Source organism: Gadus chalcogrammus, chromosome 8, assembly GCF_026213295.1.
Source record: "Gadus chalcogrammus isolate NIFS_2021 chromosome 8, NIFS_Gcha_1.0, whole genome shotgun sequence".
Lineage (NCBI taxonomy): Eukaryota > Metazoa > Chordata > Actinopteri > Gadiformes > Gadidae > Gadus > Gadus chalcogrammus.
In genome coordinates this window covers 28,386,767-28,406,864 of record NC_079419.1, presented here as the reverse complement: position 1 = coordinate 28,406,864, position 20,098 = coordinate 28,386,767, and the positions used below count along the sequence as shown (strand labels likewise).

At 42.9% G+C, this 20,098-nt stretch overlaps 1 long non-coding RNA gene across 1 annotated transcript; it reads left to right on the top strand.

The window, feature by feature from the left end:
* Window positions 1–17,219: 17,219 nt before the first annotated feature.
* On the top strand, window positions 17,220–17,875 carry LOC130386986 (uncharacterized). Its single transcript, XR_008896270.1, has 3 exons — window positions 17,220–17,509; window positions 17,618–17,766; window positions 17,853–17,875. It is a non-coding gene; the product is annotated as an uncharacterized LOC130386986 (long non-coding RNA).
* The last annotated feature ends 2,223 nt before the right edge of the window (window positions 17,876–20,098 follow it).

Below are 20,098 nucleotides of genomic sequence, written 5' to 3'. Positions count from 1 at the left end.
AGAACACACAGGGCTTCAGCTACCCATCAATTCTGTAAAATCTCTCTTGCTAAACCCCTTCGAAAGGAGAACTTTAGGGGAAAAACTCTGCGTTAAAGAACTTGGACCTGAGAAGCCCGACCTGAATTTAACACAGCAGACGCAGGAGAAAGGTAAAACGTACCAGAGGAGCTTCTCTCTTAAGAGAATGGCGGAGCCATTCTGTGTGTGTTTGTGTGTGTGTGTATGTCACTTTAAGAGAATTGCGGAGCTATTGCGTGTGTGTGTGTGCTGTGCCTGAACGTCCTCACGTTCTGGCGTCAACGGAAATCAATGAAACCAACTGAAGAATATGACAAAAACAAAAACTGTGATTCTAAAAAAATATAAATGCTATCGAAAATGTGTTGATTTGTTTAATGCTTCGAATGATGGTATACGGTTGAAATTTGACCGAGTTAGGATGTTTTAGCAATTTAAGTGTCAGAATTAATGGGACCAACTGTAGAATATGACAGCATGTTGAGATATTGTTGAAGATACAAGTGTGTGGATTTGTTAAATGGTTTGAACGAAGATAAACGGTTGAAAATTGATTGAGTTACGTCTTAACTTGTGACCAAGTTACGATGACTTAAGTTGGAAGTGTTGAAGAGGATGTAGCATGAATCAGCGTTTTTTGAATTTTCCAATGGGAATGAATGGGTAAAGATTTTGGGTGAATAACCTTGAATATCTTGAACATTATGAATAATATGAATACAGAAAATAATAGCAATATGGTACTAACGGAGCTGAATGTTGTTATGTTTGAATGATGTTTCTACATTGAAGTATGTAGAAGGAAGGAGTCGCATTCTTAAAAAGTGGCGGAATAATACAATTAAATATCTAGCATTTCTAAGACTTACAGCATCACGCCAATAAAGATTTCAATATCTAGAGTGTGAATGCTACAGCATTCACACTAATAAAGATTTCAATATCTAGAGTGTGAATGCTACACTGTAAAATGTAATTAGTTGACCTTACTTAAAAAAAGTATGCAAACTTGTGTCCTCAAAATAATTAAGCTAAGTAATCTCAACATTAGTGGGTTAGAAAGGCTTGTTTATTTTAAGTGTGCAGTACTAAATCAAGTAGTACCACTAACACATTTTTTGTATGTTCATTAGTAGTGGTGCAACGGTTCCAGGTTTCCCGTGATACGTACGGATCAACCCTCACGGTTCGGGACGCAAGTGATCCGTGGATCGGCTGAGAAAAAAAAGGTTGTGCGTTCAAGTGATCAGCGCATGTTTAAAGCACAATTCCGGTATTAACAACATCAACTATCGTAGCAAAATACAGGCCGTTTCTCAATTCGCGTACTTGTGCGCGCTCGTGTGCTCGTGAAACGTCATCAGTCGTTGCCCGATCACTGTTCCAATTCGAAGTACGCATCAAGCGAGTACTGTCGTAAAACCGGGAAGTGTTCTTGATGCGTGCTCGATCTCGCCCTTTCACCGAGCATGCATCGGAGGTGGCTCGTGTGTACTTGCAACCGCTATAAATCCCAGGATGCATTTCGCACTCGCAGCAGTACGATGGCGGACAATATGGAGAAGACGCACAACTGTAGCTTAAGTTACTCTTAACTTGTATATATATTTATATAATATATAATATAATAATAATATAAGATAATATATAAATATATATATATAAAGTCGTGTGTGTCAACCCGGTATCACGCGATTGCGTGCTCATGCGCACGAACGTCAATCTATTGAAGCGTGTCCCAGAGCACGATAGTCCGACTTTTCTCGTGCTACACAGAACAAAATGTAAACCAATGCATTCTGAATGGGATTGTTCTCAGACAATTAACGTGCTCCGCAAAACGGTAGGAGGAGAGAGAGAGAGAGAGAGAGAGAGAGAGAGAGAGAGAGAGAGAGAGAATTGCCTAATTATATATATTGCCTATATATATATATAGGCTATATATATAATTAGGCTATAATTATATTATTTAGCGTGCAATGAGACAATCTATAGCCAAATTGTCGAAGATGCCCGAGAATCTCCGGAGATATCAGCATGGGAAATCGGCGCATCAGACCCATGAACCTATAAAGAAAGACGTCATCTCAAGCGGGAGAGAACGTTTGCGGTGCTGGTTTGTGTTCACGTAAGTACAGGGCTCTCATGTCTCATGCATTCGGCGTGAGACACACGCAATTCAACCCATGCACACGCTCGAACCTGGTCTCCCGAAAATACGTGACACTGTCACGTTATTTAATCTATTGAAACGTGATCAGGGACTAGTGGTGGATTGAATGATTCGTTTCCGTGACCCAGTTCGCGTGATTCAGTTCGCCACGAGGAGTCGTTCGCGAATCGTTCGTTCGTTCAGTCGAGTTTCCGGTAGCACTAACTCCACTGAGTCTGACCGACTCAGCTGAGAACCGTGCGATGGGGTCCATTCCATGATGCGGTTTACCGCTACCGGAAACCAGGCTGAACGAACATACGATTCGTGAACGACTCCTCCCAGTTCAGTTGAGTTTCCGGTGAATCGATTCACCGGAAACTCGACTGAACGTGGAGGAGTCGTTCGCGATTCAGCCTAGTTTCCGGTAACGGTGAATCGCATCATGGAATGCACGCCATTGCACGGTTCTCATCTGAGTCAGTCAGACTCAGTGGAGTTAGTGCTACCGGAAACTCGTTTGTTCGTTCATTCGAGTTTCCGGTGAATCGAATGGTGAACGAGACGACCGAACGAACGAGAGAGACGAACCGGTTCGGTTCGTTCGTTCTAAAGACTCGTTCATTCAAACCGGTTCGCGAACGAACGAGCCAACACTATCAGGGACACGTTGCAAACACGACAATAATTGGCACCAATCTGGTGTACTTAGAAGAGCAATCAATTGAATAAATGCCAGCTATAGCCTATCGGACACGCAATCAGTGCACTTGCAAATGAGTGCCAGTATGCAAGTATGACCGATCATGGTGTGACATTATATAACCATCAATCTACCGCAAATACGATCAGACAGATGTACATTGAACACATACACAAAGCACATTCATCCAACCCGGTGGATGCTGACAGACAGCCCACAACAAGCCAAACATCACCATGGCAGGTGGGCTCTCTCTCACTCCCGCACGCCCGTACACAACCACTCCAACTTCTCCAACTCCAAGGCTAGGCTGCTTCACTATAAGACCACAATTAACCACAAGGCCTTCATAACCATGCAGTATGCCGAAGCCGGAAAGGACACACTCAGTCGCACAGAAGAATAGCCTCTTACCATAAGTTAGAATGGACTAAAAGTGGGTTTAGCTTTCGCTTGCTATCTGTTTTTAGTATGACTTCTCAACATTACATCTTTCTTCTGTTTGGCGCACATGGCTAATTTGCATATGTCCAAAGGACAGGCTGGCTCCGCTTGGCAAGGAACACAACATATTTATCTATCTATCGATCTATCTATCCATCTATCTATATATCTCTATCAACGAATGTGTCTAGTTTTAATGTGATGTATTTTGAGTATGTCCAGTCAGACTTGTTGTATCCCTTGTTCTGTGAGGTCTTGCACTAGCGATGGGCATGATTAATCGACGATCAACTAATTGATCGTTAAGAATTTCGTCGATTACGTAAATTTTTCATCAATTAAACTAATGCAGTGTGCAATTAAACATTTTACCACACCGGGGCAATATTTTAATTTGCGGCTCCTCCCTCGCAATAAACATCCCGCTTTGAACAGTGAACTCTCTACGCCTAGCAGCTATAAAAAGCTATAAAAACTAGAAAATGAATTAAATGCAGGCTATGTGGAAAATGCGCCGACTTTGGCTCAGCCTGGCTCCGCCCTCTTCCGCTACGTAGCTAAGATGGCTGCCGTTGAGTACGAAAAGTGTACATCCCCACACACTTCGCGATTTGACCGTTTTCAGTACACTTATTTTCGCCCGATCTGAATTGGAACGCCCTACGTACTCAAACTTAGACTAGCAAGTACGGATAGTATGGATATTGGAACACGGCGATGTAATCATGAAGCGGACGAGGCCACGGCGAAGTCTGGTGTGGGACCATTATGATTTAAAAAATGACTTCTTGGGGAGCATTATAGGCCTACCACTCAAGGCGAGGTTAGCATCGAAGCAGAAATAAAGAACTTTCTGAGCCCCTGGATTGTGGAAAGTTGTTCAGAGCGGGTGTTTTCGGCGGCTGGACTGACGGTCACCAGGCTGCGGTCGCGTCTGACCCCAGAGCATGTCAACATGCTCATCTTTCTGAACAAAGATCCGTAGACTGGTTGGTTAAATTATAACTAGTGTTGGGCATAGATTTTCTTGCCATTTTAATCTAGATTAATTCCAAAATTAATATAGATAAAAATGGCAATTATACTGGGCAATGGTGATTTATCAAATATAATTCACCGCCGGAAATTGTGAAGTGCCCATGCAAGTGAACGGAGCACAAACAAAAATAATTGACAGCTGAACGTTGGGAAGGCCCATGCAAGTGAATGGAGCAGTCTACAGCATTGAGAAGAGCCGTGTAATAATCCATAATAATGTAAGGTTTAGAAGTTAAATATTTGAAAGTTGTAGAATAAATTAATATAATTTATATTGGAGTTAATTTGCTATAAATGTCCTTTAAATTTTTAGTCAGTTAATCATTTACATATTTATGTTACACAATTATTACATATTTACATGTTTACATATTTAAAGTGCGTATTGGAAGTTATTTTTTTTTTAAATATTTATACATAACATTCTCTGAAAATTGCCCTTTGAAATTGAAATGGAGGATTTTATCAGTTAAAAATATTATATCGGCAAAAATTCCAGTTTTAAAGTGACTATTTTGAGCAAGGCTTCAAAAACCGTTGTTTTTTTATGTGATACGTCAAACGCGTCATATTACGTAGGAATTGGTAGACGCGGTCGCTGTTGCTGCCTCAGCTCTATGTGTAGTTGTGAGTAGTTACCGCGGTGAGCGGTCTTGTATTCACCATATTCGGTTTTTTTTTTTTTTTTAATCGGCGAGATGAGGTTTTGTATCTGTGGGGGTTGTTCCAACTCCGACCTCCTGTCCGACCATCACCGATTTCACAGTTTCCCCGATCGGAGAAAGGATGGAGCAGGCTTTCGAGCCTGGGTGCATTTTGTTCAGGTGAAGAGAAAGGACTTTTTTTTCGCCTCTGTCACCAAATACTCGTTCATTTGCGCGGCTCACTTTAGACCTGAGGACTATGTTTCCGGGGACATGATGGAGTTCAAGATGGGTTTTCGGAGCGAGAAAAGAGTGAGGCTGAAAGCCGGTGTGATTCCCTCAATTCATGCCGCTCCAGCCGCAGCTTCGGGCTCAGCCACCGGCGGCAGTGAAGATCACGGACCGGTCAGAGATTCAACGATTCGGAAACGTGAACTGTGCACTGTAAGTTTTGTTTTCTGACGTTTACTAACTTCCTACATTAGTCAACATAATGACTTATGGTCAGTATCTTTTATTGTAAAGCAGCTTTGCTGTCCTGTAAAATCCATCAGTTTATACTGTAAACATGCTAAAATGTTAGCTAGCAACAGCATCCTATTTTATGAAACTTTTATGAAATCATCGTCATTAACAGTTACCTGTTTAGCCGTAAACCGTCGACTAGAACATAAAGCAATTTAAATATTCAAAATGTTATAAAACAACTTAAAAATAATACAATTTAATTAAATATATATGGGATAGGGGGTGAGTCAGCGATTTTTTGGCTAATGTTGGGAAAAATAACCTGCTGAGTACATCACATGTACATTATAACTATAGCTAACTCCTACCCTAGCCTGATGAGCACATCACATGGACACATTATAATATAGTCAACTCTTGCTCTAACCCAACAACACAAACATGATAATATATAGTCAGGTCAAGGCCGGAGCTGAAGGCCCCATCTCCCAGGCTGGCAGATGGTGGACACTCAGACAATGCACCAGTCCTCAAGAACGGGAGAGCCACATTAATTTATCACACAGGAGACATTTTGAGAGCTCTTCCCCGTTAGGAGGAACCAAGAGATACCTCTGCCCACACCAGGGGCCTGAGAGCCACATTAAATTATCACACACGAGACATTTCAGGGGGGCACTCCCCGTTTTAATTTATCACACCGGAGACACGAGGAACTCTCCCCCGTTACGAAGCTCTCTCAGGGCCTGGGAGCCAAGACCAAGCAAAACACACAGAACCACACACACCTCAAACGCACACACCTCATCGAGAGGAGGATACAGCATAAAAACTGTACCACACAGGGACTCTTCACCTCTTCTTCTGAAGCAGACCTTCCACGGAGGCGAAGCTCCGGACGAACCATCAGCGCTGATTAGGGACTTAGACATATTCGATTTGTCACGCTTTATGACTCTATATAACCGTTGCCACTTTGCTTAATAAATCCAAGGTCCTCGTGCCGACAGACTTTATTACCTCTCCGTCTCATTTCATCTGGTCCAGTAACTAGACAGATCGTTTTTCCCCACACTAGGTGATTGACACTGACAGGCTGACGCCATGATGATGCTCCTTTGAGACGACTATGGAACTCCTAAAAAAGGTAATTTCTTGTGGTTAAAACGTTATTCAGAGACAGTTTCCGAGGCTGTTCACTTTGTTGGAGCGGTATTTGTGCTTTCCCGAACATCAGACACTAGGCTACCACATGAGCGTTTTTTCCTACAACGTCAGTGCGCACCGTGCGCACTAGACTGTCGATATGTTGACGTTTCTAAATAAACTAGGAGATTATCAGGCTATCGGCTATCAGGGATTTTAAACAGTTTGAAATGAAATTGTATATGTAATGTTTTTCTTATTAGTTGCTGGGAAATACGGCACGTTTTGAAGCCACAGATGCGCCTACAGCCAGTGAAGACTCGGAGCAAGAGGCCGTCGCTTCACTGGCTTCTCAGCCAAAATCTGTGCTTCACTTTGGCTCACAGTGTCACATAAGACCTCCTTATCGTTCATCAGGTAGTGTGACTTAACTCTTATATCTAGCTTTAGCTCTACATGTTCGTAGCCAACATATTCACACTTTACATACTGTCACAATAATTAATTATCTATTTTATAGCTGGGATAGCTCAACAGTATATCCACTTTAATTTACATGAATAAGAACACCTCAGACCAAATTACTACAAAAACTAAACGATACTTTGTAAAAGTAGATTTTATTCCAGGTTTGTCGTATCTGATTGCATTATATTGTATAGGTGTAGTGGCCATTGAATATATGATGTTTTACATTTACAGTATATTAAGTAAATCTCTTTCAACCTAGCTATCCAGGTACAGACACAGACGGTCAGTGTGGGGACACAGACCGAACTCTGTGTATCATCAATTCCACTGCCCAGTCCAGTACAAACAGAGGATGAATCATCCTCTGTTTCAAGAGATCAACCAGATGACAGGTCATGGAGTGAAGTGGAAGAGATGAGCGTGTCATCTTCTGAGGAGGAGTCAGAGCCACAGCAGGGTTCTCAGTGGGATTTCGGGTAAGACAACTTCCTTAACTTTTAGATTTTGTTTTTTCAAAATTCTGTCCGTCAGAAATAATAAGTGTTTTGTTTTTCCAGAGTTGCAGACAAGTTCATTGTCTGTCTCACCCAGCTGATGGCTCTCTTCACCATTTGGCCTGCCTGTTGTGGGGAAACCCATGGTAACATGGAGCAGCAGCAGGGAACATTTGTTCAGATCAAGCAAGTAAGAGGATATTGTACTCATATAAAAGTAAAGATGTGTGCTAACCTGTATTTATATTGTATATATTGTGTGTTTTTTGTGTTGTCATTTTTTACTTTATCAATTCACTTTTTTGACTGTTTAAGAGTTCTAATGGTCATTTTCATACACATCTCTTAGGTCTGTGCAGCTTGTGGGTTCGAGCGTGTCTGGCAGAACCAGCCAGTGCTGCATAGAAACATGCCAGCCTGCAACCCTGATGCTTAGTGGGGCCATCCACTTTTCTGGTTGTATGGCTACACAAACACTTAGGATGTTAAAACTGTTTGGCCTTCAATGTTTTACTGCAAACACATTCTTCCGCCATCAACGCCTTTACACAATTCCCACCATTGTGCAGGCGTGGAAGAATGAGCAAGCTGGCATAGTCAGCCAGCTGAAGGAGATTGGGGGGGGTCTAATCCTCTCAGGTGACTGTAGGTATAACACCTCGCTTGTATACTTTTATATGTTACCGTTACGTGCCGTAGTGTGTTGGTTTTGGGCTTGTTTCGTTTTGTGTTTTATGTTCAGGCTTGCCCCGTACCGGTGACCGCCAGCAGCATAGGGCCAGCTTCTATTGGTCGCCAGTGAGGGTGCCGTGTGTTGTTTGCTGATCCTTGCCAAATCTTTGCATGTGTCCCGTCTTCGCGTGTGGAGATCGCCTTCAGTTTATTTTTGTGGTTCCGAGTAGCTAAGTAACAGTATCCATTGCAGTGTTTTTTGGCTTAAATGTTTTAATTAATTAAGCTATTCATGACAATCATAGGTCAGACTCTCCTGGTCATTGTGCCAAGTATGGGACCTACACCGTGATTGAGGACCGCATCAACAGGGTTTTGGATCTTCAACTTGTCCAAGTAAATTACCATTAGTGGACACACAAAGCAGTTGTTCTCTTTTTGATGTGGCACACTTTCTTGTATGACTGATAGTTTTTTACAGAGCTCAGAGGTACCAAGCAGCAACTGGTGTGAGCTGGAGGGTTTGAAGCGAACCATAGCATTTCTCAAGGAGCAACACTTGCAAGTTTCAGCCCTTATTACCGACAGAAATCGCCAGGTAGAGACAAACAAGAAAGGCATATGTATCAGTGTATTCATTATATGTTCCCCTACATTAATTTTACAGTGGGCTGTTGATTTTGACACGCTGTAAGGAGCAAATGCTCAAAAAAGCCTTACTAATTTATTTATTTTTGTACGATATTTTCTTTGCTTTATTAGACAGATTTGTACCCACTGTGCCATTGGCGCCCCAGACTTACTAATTTTAAGAAATGTTGTCTCATTCTTTAGGTTGCCAAGTGGGTGCGGGAGGAGTTGTGCCCTGAAGGAACAAGTCACTTCTTTGACATCTGGCATGTTGGTAAAAGTAAGTAACTTGATGTTTATAGGTTTGTTTAGATGAACACTTGGTTAAAATAAAAACATAAAATTGTGTTGATGTTCTGAAACAGGCATAGGAAAAGCGCTAGATGCTGCTGCAAAGGAGAGGGGTTGTGAGGACCTTAAGCTGTGGAGGCCATCGATTGTCAACCACCTATACTGGACTGCAGCTTCCACACCTAATGGGGATCCAAATGTAATGGAGGCCAAGTGGCAAAGCATGGTGAACCATGTTCAGGACATCCATGAACATGACAGTCCTGGATTTCCCTCCTGTGCACATCTCCCTTTGGCAGCCTGTCCTCCTAGAAAATACGACCGCATAGGTCGTTTGTACCGCCCCAAATTACGACCCACTGGAGCGTATTTAGCGCCTCTAGCGGTCATGCAAATAACGACATTCTGAAGTCTCGGGGCCGCTCGTGGACGCTCGTGGTTGCTCGGGACGCGCGTAGCCATATTCATCGTTATTATCTGAATGGGAAATGCAATATTTTAGGACAGATACACAATTAAACGAGTTTCTAATGACATTTCTAGCGAGAAATGTACATTTTCCTTGCATAATCTTCAGTCAGTGAATGTGTATGATCTTTATTATCTGAATGGGAAATGCAATATTTTAGGATCGATTCAGCGTTAAACGTGTTTCTAATAACATTTCTAGCAAGAAATATACTTTTTACTTGCATAATCTTCATTCAGTGATTGTGTCTGATCTTTAGTTTTAAAGTTATTAGGAAGATTTAATCGTCTCGCTCGCATGTTTCAACGACGTCAGGTTGGGGACGCTGCTTTCGCTAAACTAGGAGCTCACGTGTTTCCTGCGTTTGTGTTATTAAACCGTTACTTTATGTAACTTTTAATGATATTGTAATAACCACAGGCGAGGTATTGAGCGAAGTAAGCTTGATAGCAGGTTTATTGGATTCCACAATCGGACAGGCAGGCATAGCTCCACCGGAAAACTCAGCCTGTCCTCCTAGAAAATACGACCGCATAGGTCGTTTGTACCGCCCCAAATTACGACCCACTGGAGCGTATTTGTCCTCCTAGAAAATACGACCGCATAGGTCGTTTGTACCGCCCCAAATTACGACCCACTGTAGCGTATTTAGCGCCTCTAGCGGTCATGCAAATAACGACATTCTGAAGTCTCGGGGCCGCTCGTGGACGCTCGTGGTTGCTCGGGACGCGCATAGCCATATTCATCGTTATTATCTGAATGGGAAATGCAATATTTTAGGACAGATACACAATTAAACGTGTTTCTAATGACATTTCTAGCGAGAAATGTACATTTTCCTTGCATAATCTTCAGTCAGTGAATGTGTATGATCTTTATTATCTGAATGGGAAATGCAATATTTTAGGATCGATTCAGCGTTAAACGTGTTTCTAATAACATTTCTAGCAAGAAATATACTTTTTACTTGCATAATCTTCATTCAGTGATTGTGTCTGATCTTTAGTTTTAAAGTTATTAGGAAGATTTAATCGTCTCGCTCGCATGTTTCAACGACGTCAGGTTGGGGACGCTGCTTTCGCTAAACTAGGAGCTCACGTGTTTCCTGCGTTTGTGTTATTAAACCGTTACTTTATGTAACTTTTAATGATATTGTAATAACCACAGGCGAGGTATTGAGCGAAGTAAGCTTGATAGCAGGTTTATTGGATTCCACAATCGGACAGGCAGGCACAGCTCCACCGGAAAACTACAACAACCAAAACTCCCGCCCGGAAGGAAACCCCCGGAACCCCCTCTCAGAAGGCCCGCACCTTCCTCCCAAACCCTGTGACGCTAAAATATCATCTTGTTAGAAACCCGTTTATCTGAGAGCCAACCCAGTAGCCAAAAGCATACGTTGACAGTGTACGTTTTCGTGAACACTGGATTACGTCGCATTTCAACATAAAATAGCGTGCTAAGCACACACACACACACACACACACACACACACACACGCACGCACGCACGCACGCACGCACACACGCACACACAGTGCATTTCGCTGCTAAAACAACAACTTGGGCTGCTTCTCGGACATTTTGGGTGGATTTTGAACGGTATGTGGGCAGGACGTTTTTTGCAGGCAGGACCTGGCAACCCTGCGCTGTTGCCCGAGGTGAAGAAATGCTCCGGAGCAGATCTGGATCCACCATGGCCAAAATAATTGTCATGAATAGCATGAATAGATTCATGCATTATCATTCAACTTGAACATGTGTTTTTACAGTATATAGTGGTGGAGGGATGACGTATGTTGGCAAACCCGGAAGTGAGCGTCGACCTGGGTTTCCCTTGACAAAAAGCCAACGGGTTTTTCCATTGGATTTTGGATTATTGCAGAAAAATTAGCATCTTTGAAGCACCTCCACAAAAACTGAAAAAAAAAAATAATAATAATAATAATAACTGTGCCCCAAAGAACGAAATGTAAACCAATGCATTCTGAATGGGAGTGTTTCTCAGATTTTTCCATGCTACACAGAACGAAATGTAAACCCATACAAATAAAGACTTCATGGTCATAATAATTAAAATATCATTAAGCTACTACTGAGTGTGTAGGGAGGTATTCTATTTTTTTCAACGGGGCTGAATCCAGTCACTTGACCGTCATGGTTGCTATGGTGGTTGCTATCGACCGCCCCCTCTAATACTCGTGGTTCTAAAAACCACGCGGCAAAGGAGCTGCCGTCAATTGGGTTGTTTTTTGTCGTAAACTAGGGTCCGATGGTTGAAAAATAGACAGATATTCCAAGGTATCCTTAAAAGGCAGCTTGGATGTGTTTATTTTCTGCAGTTTAGACTTCTTCTATAACTAATTTTTGGAAGCAAAACACCAAGCTCATTGATTTAATGAGGAAGGGTTATTTGAAACAATTTATTCAATAAATATTTGTGAGAGGTCATTCCTTCTCCTGATTTTACTTCCTATTTATGTCTAGGGTAAACCCCTACTGTCCACAAGCATCCCCCCCTCCCCATATGGATTTGGAGAATTGTTGCCACGTCCCAGTGGTGGAGGTATCATATATATATGAAAGAGGGCATTCAATTATAGCCTACTACAATGATCAATTAGGAGGCCGAAGCCCTAAAGGAAGTGATGCAATAGGTGACTGAGTCGACAACATTTAAGTAAGCTGTATAGGGTCTCTTATATATCAAAGGGGGTCTCAAAGGACGCATACGCTTCAACCTGTGGCTCCAGCACTACAGGAAATGACTCAGCAAGTGCTCCATCTCGTTTCAACTCACCCAGCGGCTCGCTTGCAAGATTTTGGCCTGAAGTTCTGTCCAGACCTACACCCTAGCCATCCAACATGCATATCTGAGAATCAGGCCTCTCTTTAATAATGACAAAAAGTTATGAGAGAAACACACATTAACTTTTTGTTATCATAAGCAGCGTGGTGCCGGCTCCTTTTGACCTTTTGACCCCCGACTTCAAAAACGTGGCCACAGGCCAGCTGTGTCTACACACCTTTAGCCACAAATGTACACCTCCATCCCACAAAAAATGGGGACTAGAAACGAACCTCTGTCTTATGTACAATTACTGTACTGTTGGAAGTCACGCCCCTTTGCCGACCTTTTCGAGATAGCTAGGGATGCTAAAATGTTTACACACATTTCCCGGGGCCCCGTGAACGACATATCCGAGATTTGGAGTTCTAGCCCTTAGAGAAAAAAAGTTTTCCCAAATGGAGTGTCATTTGGACAAAGCCCCTCAGAAGTGTAGCCTGCAAGACCTAATGGTTCAGAATGTGGTGGAAAAACAGTTTTTGAGATAGGAAGGTCCTACCGCCCTGAAATTTTAATACCTTATTCTAGGGCCTAACTTGGACCTCCGCTCCGAAACTTGGCCCGGTCGGACCCCGAGGGCAGGAAGGGGGGGCCTACCCTCGGGGTCTGACCGGGCCAAGTTTCGGGCAGGAAGGGCCCCCCCCTAAAAAAAGTTTTTCCATTTGGGAAAACTTTTTTTCTCTAAGGGCTAGAACTCCAAATCTCGGATATGTCGTACAGGGGGCCCCGGGAAATGTGTGTAAACATTTTAGCATCCCTAGCTATCTCGAAAAGGTCGGCAAAGGGGCGTGACCTCCAACAGTACAGTAAATGTACGTAAGACAGAGGTTAGTTTCTAGTCCCCATTTTTTGTGGGATGGAGGTGTACATTTGTGGCTAAAGGTGTGTAGACACAGCTGGCCTGTGGCCACGTTTTTGAAGTCGGGGGTCAAAAGGTCAAAAGGAGCCGGCACCACGCCGCTTATGAGATAACAAAAAGTTAATGTGTGTTTCTCTCATAACTTTTTGTCATTATTAAAGAGAGGTCTGATTCTCAGATATGCATGTTGGATGGCTATGGGTGTAGGTCTGGGAAGAACTTCAGGCCAAAATCTTGCAAGCGAGCCGCTGGGTGCAGGTGCAACGAGATGGAGCACTTGCTGAGCCTGGACTTTCATAATCTTCGCTCTGTGAATGTAAAGGATGTTTGGTCGGATGTTACGACGAAGAATCATAATGTGAATGGGAATATTCTATAAATCTCTTGATATCATCTTTCGTCTCATCACTTCTGCTGCAGCCACTTAAAGTCTCACTCCGAGAACCTTAAAATATGAATCAATCCATTAGAAGTATGAAAATATCTTCCCGGTGGTGCAACAGAGCAAACAAGGTGTCCTTTGACATCTACGTTTCGAGACGATTGCAACAGTGCCACACATGATCATATTTGAATATGTTTCGGGGTAGTAATTAGCTGTCGATTTTGGAGGCCTTTATCAATAATGACCAGCTATAGATTTGCTTCCCGGTGGAGATTTTTGACAAATTACATGTTAATTAGCATCTACACGTTAAGCTGAGTCCAATGAGATCAAGCTCGGCCTCTTGCTACACCGAGATCATGTCCTAGACCTAGGTGTACCATGTAAAATACATGTTACCATTAGCTAGAGTGTCGTTCTTGGTGTCATTGGACTCAGCTCAACGTGTAGATGCTAAATAACATGTCATTTTTCACAAATTTCTATCGGGAAGCAAATCAATAGCTGCTCATTATTGATTAAGGCCTCCAATTTCGACAGCTAATTACTACCATTAAACATGTTCGAATATCCTCATGTGTGGCATCGTTGTAATCGCCTGGAAGCGTAGATGTTGAAGGACACCTTGTTTGCCCCGTCACACCTCCGGGAAGATATTTACATGCTTCTGATTGACTAATGAATTGATTCAGCTATTCCCCCAGAAGTCTGGGGTCAAAAGGTCAAAAGGAGCCGGCACCACGCCGCTTATGAGACAAAAGTTAATGTGTATTTCTCTCATAACTTTTTGTCATTATTAAAGAGAGGCCTGATTCTCAGATATGCAGGTTGGATGGCTACGGTGTAGGTCTGGGAAGAACTTCAGGCCAAAATCTTGCAAGCGAGCCGCTGGGTGCAGGTGCAACGAGATGGAGCACTTGCTGAGTCATTTCCTGTAGGGCTGGAGCCACAGGTTGAAGCGTACACACACACACACACACACACACACACACACACACACACACACACACACACACACACACACACACACACACACACACACACACAATGCATTTCGCTGCTAAAACAACAACTTGGGCTGCTTCTAGGACAGGGGGTCCTTTGAGACCCCCTTTGATCTATAAGAGACCTCAAAGTACAGCTTACTTAAATGTTGTCGACCTGCAGTCACCTATTGCATCACTTCCTTTCGGGCTTCGGCCTCCTAATTGATCATTGTAGTATAATTGAATGCCCTCCTTCATATATATGATACCTCCACCACTGGGACGTGGCAACAATTCTCCAAATCCATATGGGGAGGGGGGGGGGGGGGTGATGCTTGTGGACAGTAGGGTTGTACACTAGACATAAATAGGAAGCAAACTCAGGAGAAGGAATGACCTCTCGCAAATATATATTTAATAAATTGTTTCAAATAACCCTGCCTCGTTAAATCATTGAGCTTGGTGTTTTGCTTTCAAAAATAGGTTATAGAAGAAGTCTAAACTGCAGAAAATAAAAACAACCAAGCTGCCTTTTAAGGATACCTTGGAATATCTGTCTATTTTTTAACCATCGGACCCTATTTTACGACAAAAACAACACAATGGACGGCAGCTCCTTTGCCGCGTGGTTTTTAGAGCCATGTAAGGATTAGAGGGGCGGGTCGATAGCAACCACCATAGCAACCATGACGGTCAAGTGACTGGATGAAAAAATAGAATACCACCCTACACACTGAGGAGAATAATGATATTTAAATTATTATGACCATGAAGTCTTTATTTGCATGGGTTTACATTTCGTTCTGTGTAGCATGGAAAAATCGGAGAAACACTCCCATTCAGAATGCATTGGTTTACATTTCGTTCTTTGGAGCACAGTTATTTTTATTTATTTATTTATTTTCAGTTTTTGTGGAGGTGCTTCAAAGATGCTAATTTTTCTGCAATAATCCAAAATCCAATGGAAAAACCCGTTGGCTTTTTGTCAAGGGAAACCCAGGTCGACGCTCACTTCCTGGTTGGCCAACATACGTCATCCCTCCACCACTATATACTGTAAAAACACATGTTCAAGTTGAATGATAATGCATGAATCTATTCATGCTATTCATGACAATTATTTTGGCCATGGTGGATCCAGATCTGTTCCAGAGCATTTCTGCACCTCGGGCAACAGCGCAGGGTTGCCAGGTCCTGCCTGCAAAAATCGTCCTGCCCACATACCGTTCCAAATCCACCCAAAATGTCCTAGAAGCAGCCCAAGTTGTTGTTTTAGCAGCGAAATGCATTGTGTGTGTGTGTGTGTGTGTGTGTGTGTGTGTGTGTGTGTGTGTGTGTGTGTGTGTGTGTGTGTGTGTGTGTGTGTGTGTGTGTGTGTGTGTGTGTGTATGCTAACACGCTATTTCATGTTGAAATGCGACTGGGTTGGCTCTCAGATAAACGTGTTTCACGTCACAGGGTTTGGGAGGAAGGGGCGGGCCTTCTGAGAGGGGGTTCCGGGGGTTTCCCTCCGGGCGGGAGTTTTGGTTGTTGTAGTTTTCCGGTGGAGCTGTGCCTGCCTGTCCGATTGTGGAATCCAATAAACCTGCTATCAAGCTTACTTCGCTCAATACCTCGCCTGTGGTTATTACAATATCATTAAAAGTTACATAAAGTAATGGTTTAATAACACAAACACAGGAAACACGTGAGCTGCGAGTAGCGAAAGCAGCGTCCCTCGCAACCTGACGTCGTTGAAACATGCGAGCGAGCCGATTAAATCTTCCTAATAACTATAAAACTAAAGATCAGACACAATCACTGACTGAAGATTATGCAAGTAAAAAGTATATTTCTCGCTAGAAATGTTATTAGAAACACGTTTAACGGTGAATCGATCCTAAAATATTGCATTTCCCATTCAGATAATAAAGATTAATAAAGATCATACACATTCACTGAGTGAAGATTAAGGAAAATGTACATTTCTCGCTAGAAATGTCATTAGAAACACGTTTAATGGTGTATCTGTCCTAAAATATTGCATTTCCCATTCAGATAATAACGATTAATATGGCTACGTAACAATTTCACCAAATGCCCTGTTGGTCATATAGGCATACCTCCCGCGACCTGTAGAGGCGCTTGATACGCTCCAGTGGGTCGTAATCCGTGGCAGTACAAACGACCTATACGGTCGTAAAATTTTGCGGACTTGTTGCCCTTTGGAGGGAGAAGCAAGGAAAAGCAGTGGCTGGAACCAGGTACAACATACTACTACTACATGTGTGGCTGAATATGATTAGAGGTCAAAGTTCTTGTTGGTGCTTTGTTAATTTGTGTTCCACAGCACTCCATCAATATACAGCCCCGCGAAGAAAAAAAAATTAAGCCACCAGTCTGGATTTTTCTTAAATCGTTATCCCTAAATTACTCCCTACACTGAACATTTGAAGTGGTCTCTTAATTTTTTCCGGAGCTGTATAACCCAGAGTGTGCTCACACATAATCAAAGTACTGTTCAAACTTGTGTGATACTGGAAGTAATTATATAATCATGCCTAATCAGTGTATGTAACTAATGAATATATGGACATCTATTAACATTGGAACACATGTTATGTTGTTGTTTATGCAGGATCAACTGTAGCTATTAAGTTGGAGAGTGTCACTACAAGAACAGCATTGTTGAAGGATGTTCGGCAGTTGTCCCCACAGCATCAGACCTTTTCCCTGGAGGCCTTTCACTCGCTTATCCTCCACTTTGCACCTAAGCACACTGGCTTCTCCTTCCTTGGGATGTACAGCAGGTAAATAGAGTGATATTGAAATGAGTATGGTACAGTGAGGCTGCAACTGCATTCATTTTAAATTGGTACTTGGATATAAGGGCAGCTTGTGAATTGCTTTTTCTACAGGCTTCTCTTGGCAGCCCTGCATTACAACCACAATGGAAGTCGAGAGGTTGCACGAACACATGACGGCGAGGTTCAATATGGAGTTCGTTACCCAAGGTTCCGCAAAGGAGGCTGGGTCGTCCGCCCTGTCAAGGAGAAGCCATCGTACGGTAAGCTGTTTTAGTTTTTTATTACTTTATAACTTACTTTTATTAAGTCCCTGAATGGGATCTAAACATTTGTTTTCTTTCTTCAGCTTATGCATCTGCCCTTATGGAGTCTCTGATTGAGGCATACTCTAGAGTCTAGACAGTTGGAGGTAGCGATAGAGTGCGTGTTTTTCTAAAAATGAACGGTTGTTTCAGGACCACGAGAAGGGACTCTGTATGGTTTTCAGGCCCAGAGTGTAATCCCCTTTCCCATATGTGTAGTCCTCCCATTTGAGGTCCCCGTCCACCATATTTGAAGTCCTCTACTCCACCTCATGTTGTAGTTCCCCTCCCTAGAATTGTATGGAAGTTAGAACCTGTGAGGGTGTTTTGGTTCGGCCTGTACCAATTTCGGTGGTCAGCTTCTAGTTTTGTGTATATAGAAATTTGGAAAGGGGGAGCAGTATTAAGTTATATATAATAAAGTGAAAAGTTATTTGTGAATGAAGGGACAGAAGGATCTTTTTGTGTGTGAGAGATAGTTATTAGGCCTGGTTCCATGATGGAGAGTTGAGGATGTTGCATTCCAGGCTTATCTGTTAACGGTCCTAGCTGCTGCTTGACCCTAAGGGGAGTGAGGAAGGGTGAGAGAGAGAGAACACATTTCCCCCCCCATTTGTCGAGCTACACCATTCAGGCAGTACAGAGAGACACACTAACACACAGTACAGAGAAAGGAAATAGAGTGTGTTCAACTGAAAGCGTGTGGTGGCCATACGCCATAAAATACCACATATCCAAGGAATGCAGGTAGAGCTCTGTTGAGTTTTCAGGCTTTGATAAATTTGTAGTTCCCCGTCTGCCATGTTTGAAGTTCTCTGTAGTCTCTGTCCATAGGTTTCACCTGAACAACCCCTCTGCTGGCCGAGAAAAGGAACTACCACTGGTTTCTCCCACACCCAGCCCCCGGAGCACGCGCGCTCTCAAGGCGTTATGGCCGCACCCAACGTGGGAGGGAGACACGCAGAGAGAGAGAGAAGCCACATTCCACCCTTATCTGTTGTCTTGCACCAAACAGCACCCCGTACTGAGGAGGGAGAGAGAGCGTGTTCTCCCGAAGGAGGGAGAGAGTCACAGGGAGACACACAGTGGATATTCACATTATGGCTAATTTGTTTTAGTTTTGTTTTTTGTCTTCCTAGGACAACAGTTATCATTCATGATGATGAACATCGAAGTTCATGAGGAGGTTATAAGGACAATAACGTTGATACTTTAATAGGACAACAGTGATGATAATCTAATGCAATTGGACTAAAGAAGGTGTTGCTATTAACTAAGTGATTAATATTATTTTCACACAGGAAAGAATAATTGAATAAATATGGATATGATAAAGATGAGAATCATAATAAAAAAATAAAACGTAATATTGATGAACTGTACAAGTAGGACAACACCTATTAAAACATGGGGTATATCTCTTTGGTCAAGGATGACAGGTGGATTAGCGCTACATCTGCTGGGAAGGGATCCTACATGCTATGTTGTCAATTTGGATTCGGAAGTAGTGGGTTTACCTTTCAAATGCCACTACTGCTGCTGCAACACTTTAATAATTTTAACTCTGATAAATGACTTTTTGTTTTATAGTTTCCCTGAGGTGTATTCATTACGCACACACTTGGCTGCATAGGGCAGATGGGGCTGAAGACTCTGCCTCCATCCCTCCACTTTGCGATCTATACCACCATATGGGTGGGGATTGATTGTATCCCAGGTATGGCATCCTGCAGCGAGCCAGTATGGAAGGCTGGTTAGCCAACGACGGGTAAGATCCCACCTTGACACCCGGGACGACCTAAGGCAGGCACAGTCACGATTACTTGGCAGAGTCGCTGTGGGCACTGGCTCACTTGATCATGAAGTGACGAGCTGCAACAATCATGGGAAGTGCTAGGTGGGGTGTAGGGTGGAGGAGGAACAGGAGTCAGATATGTCAGCTCTTGCAGCAGAGGTGGTCTTGGAACGGGGCATGTCGCGTTTTATTTTATTTTACCTTTGTGGTATAGAAGGCCACCAACGCATGTACGTTTTTTCGGTTTAGTGCATGACTTTGGAACAGCGTGGTTTCAGGCGGCTGATGGTAAACCCACCCATATTGGGTTTTGGATTTGGACATACTGGTTTCGATTTCCCTTCCCAAAAGATTGGTTTCAGTTTGCTGATGCTTAAGGTTAGACGTTTCGACGTTGGTTGCACCAACGGCGTTCTTATTTGCTTATCATTTAATCCGCATGGATTTGACCATTGCGCAAGGGGGGAGGTATTGAGGAGATTTAGGAAAAAAAAT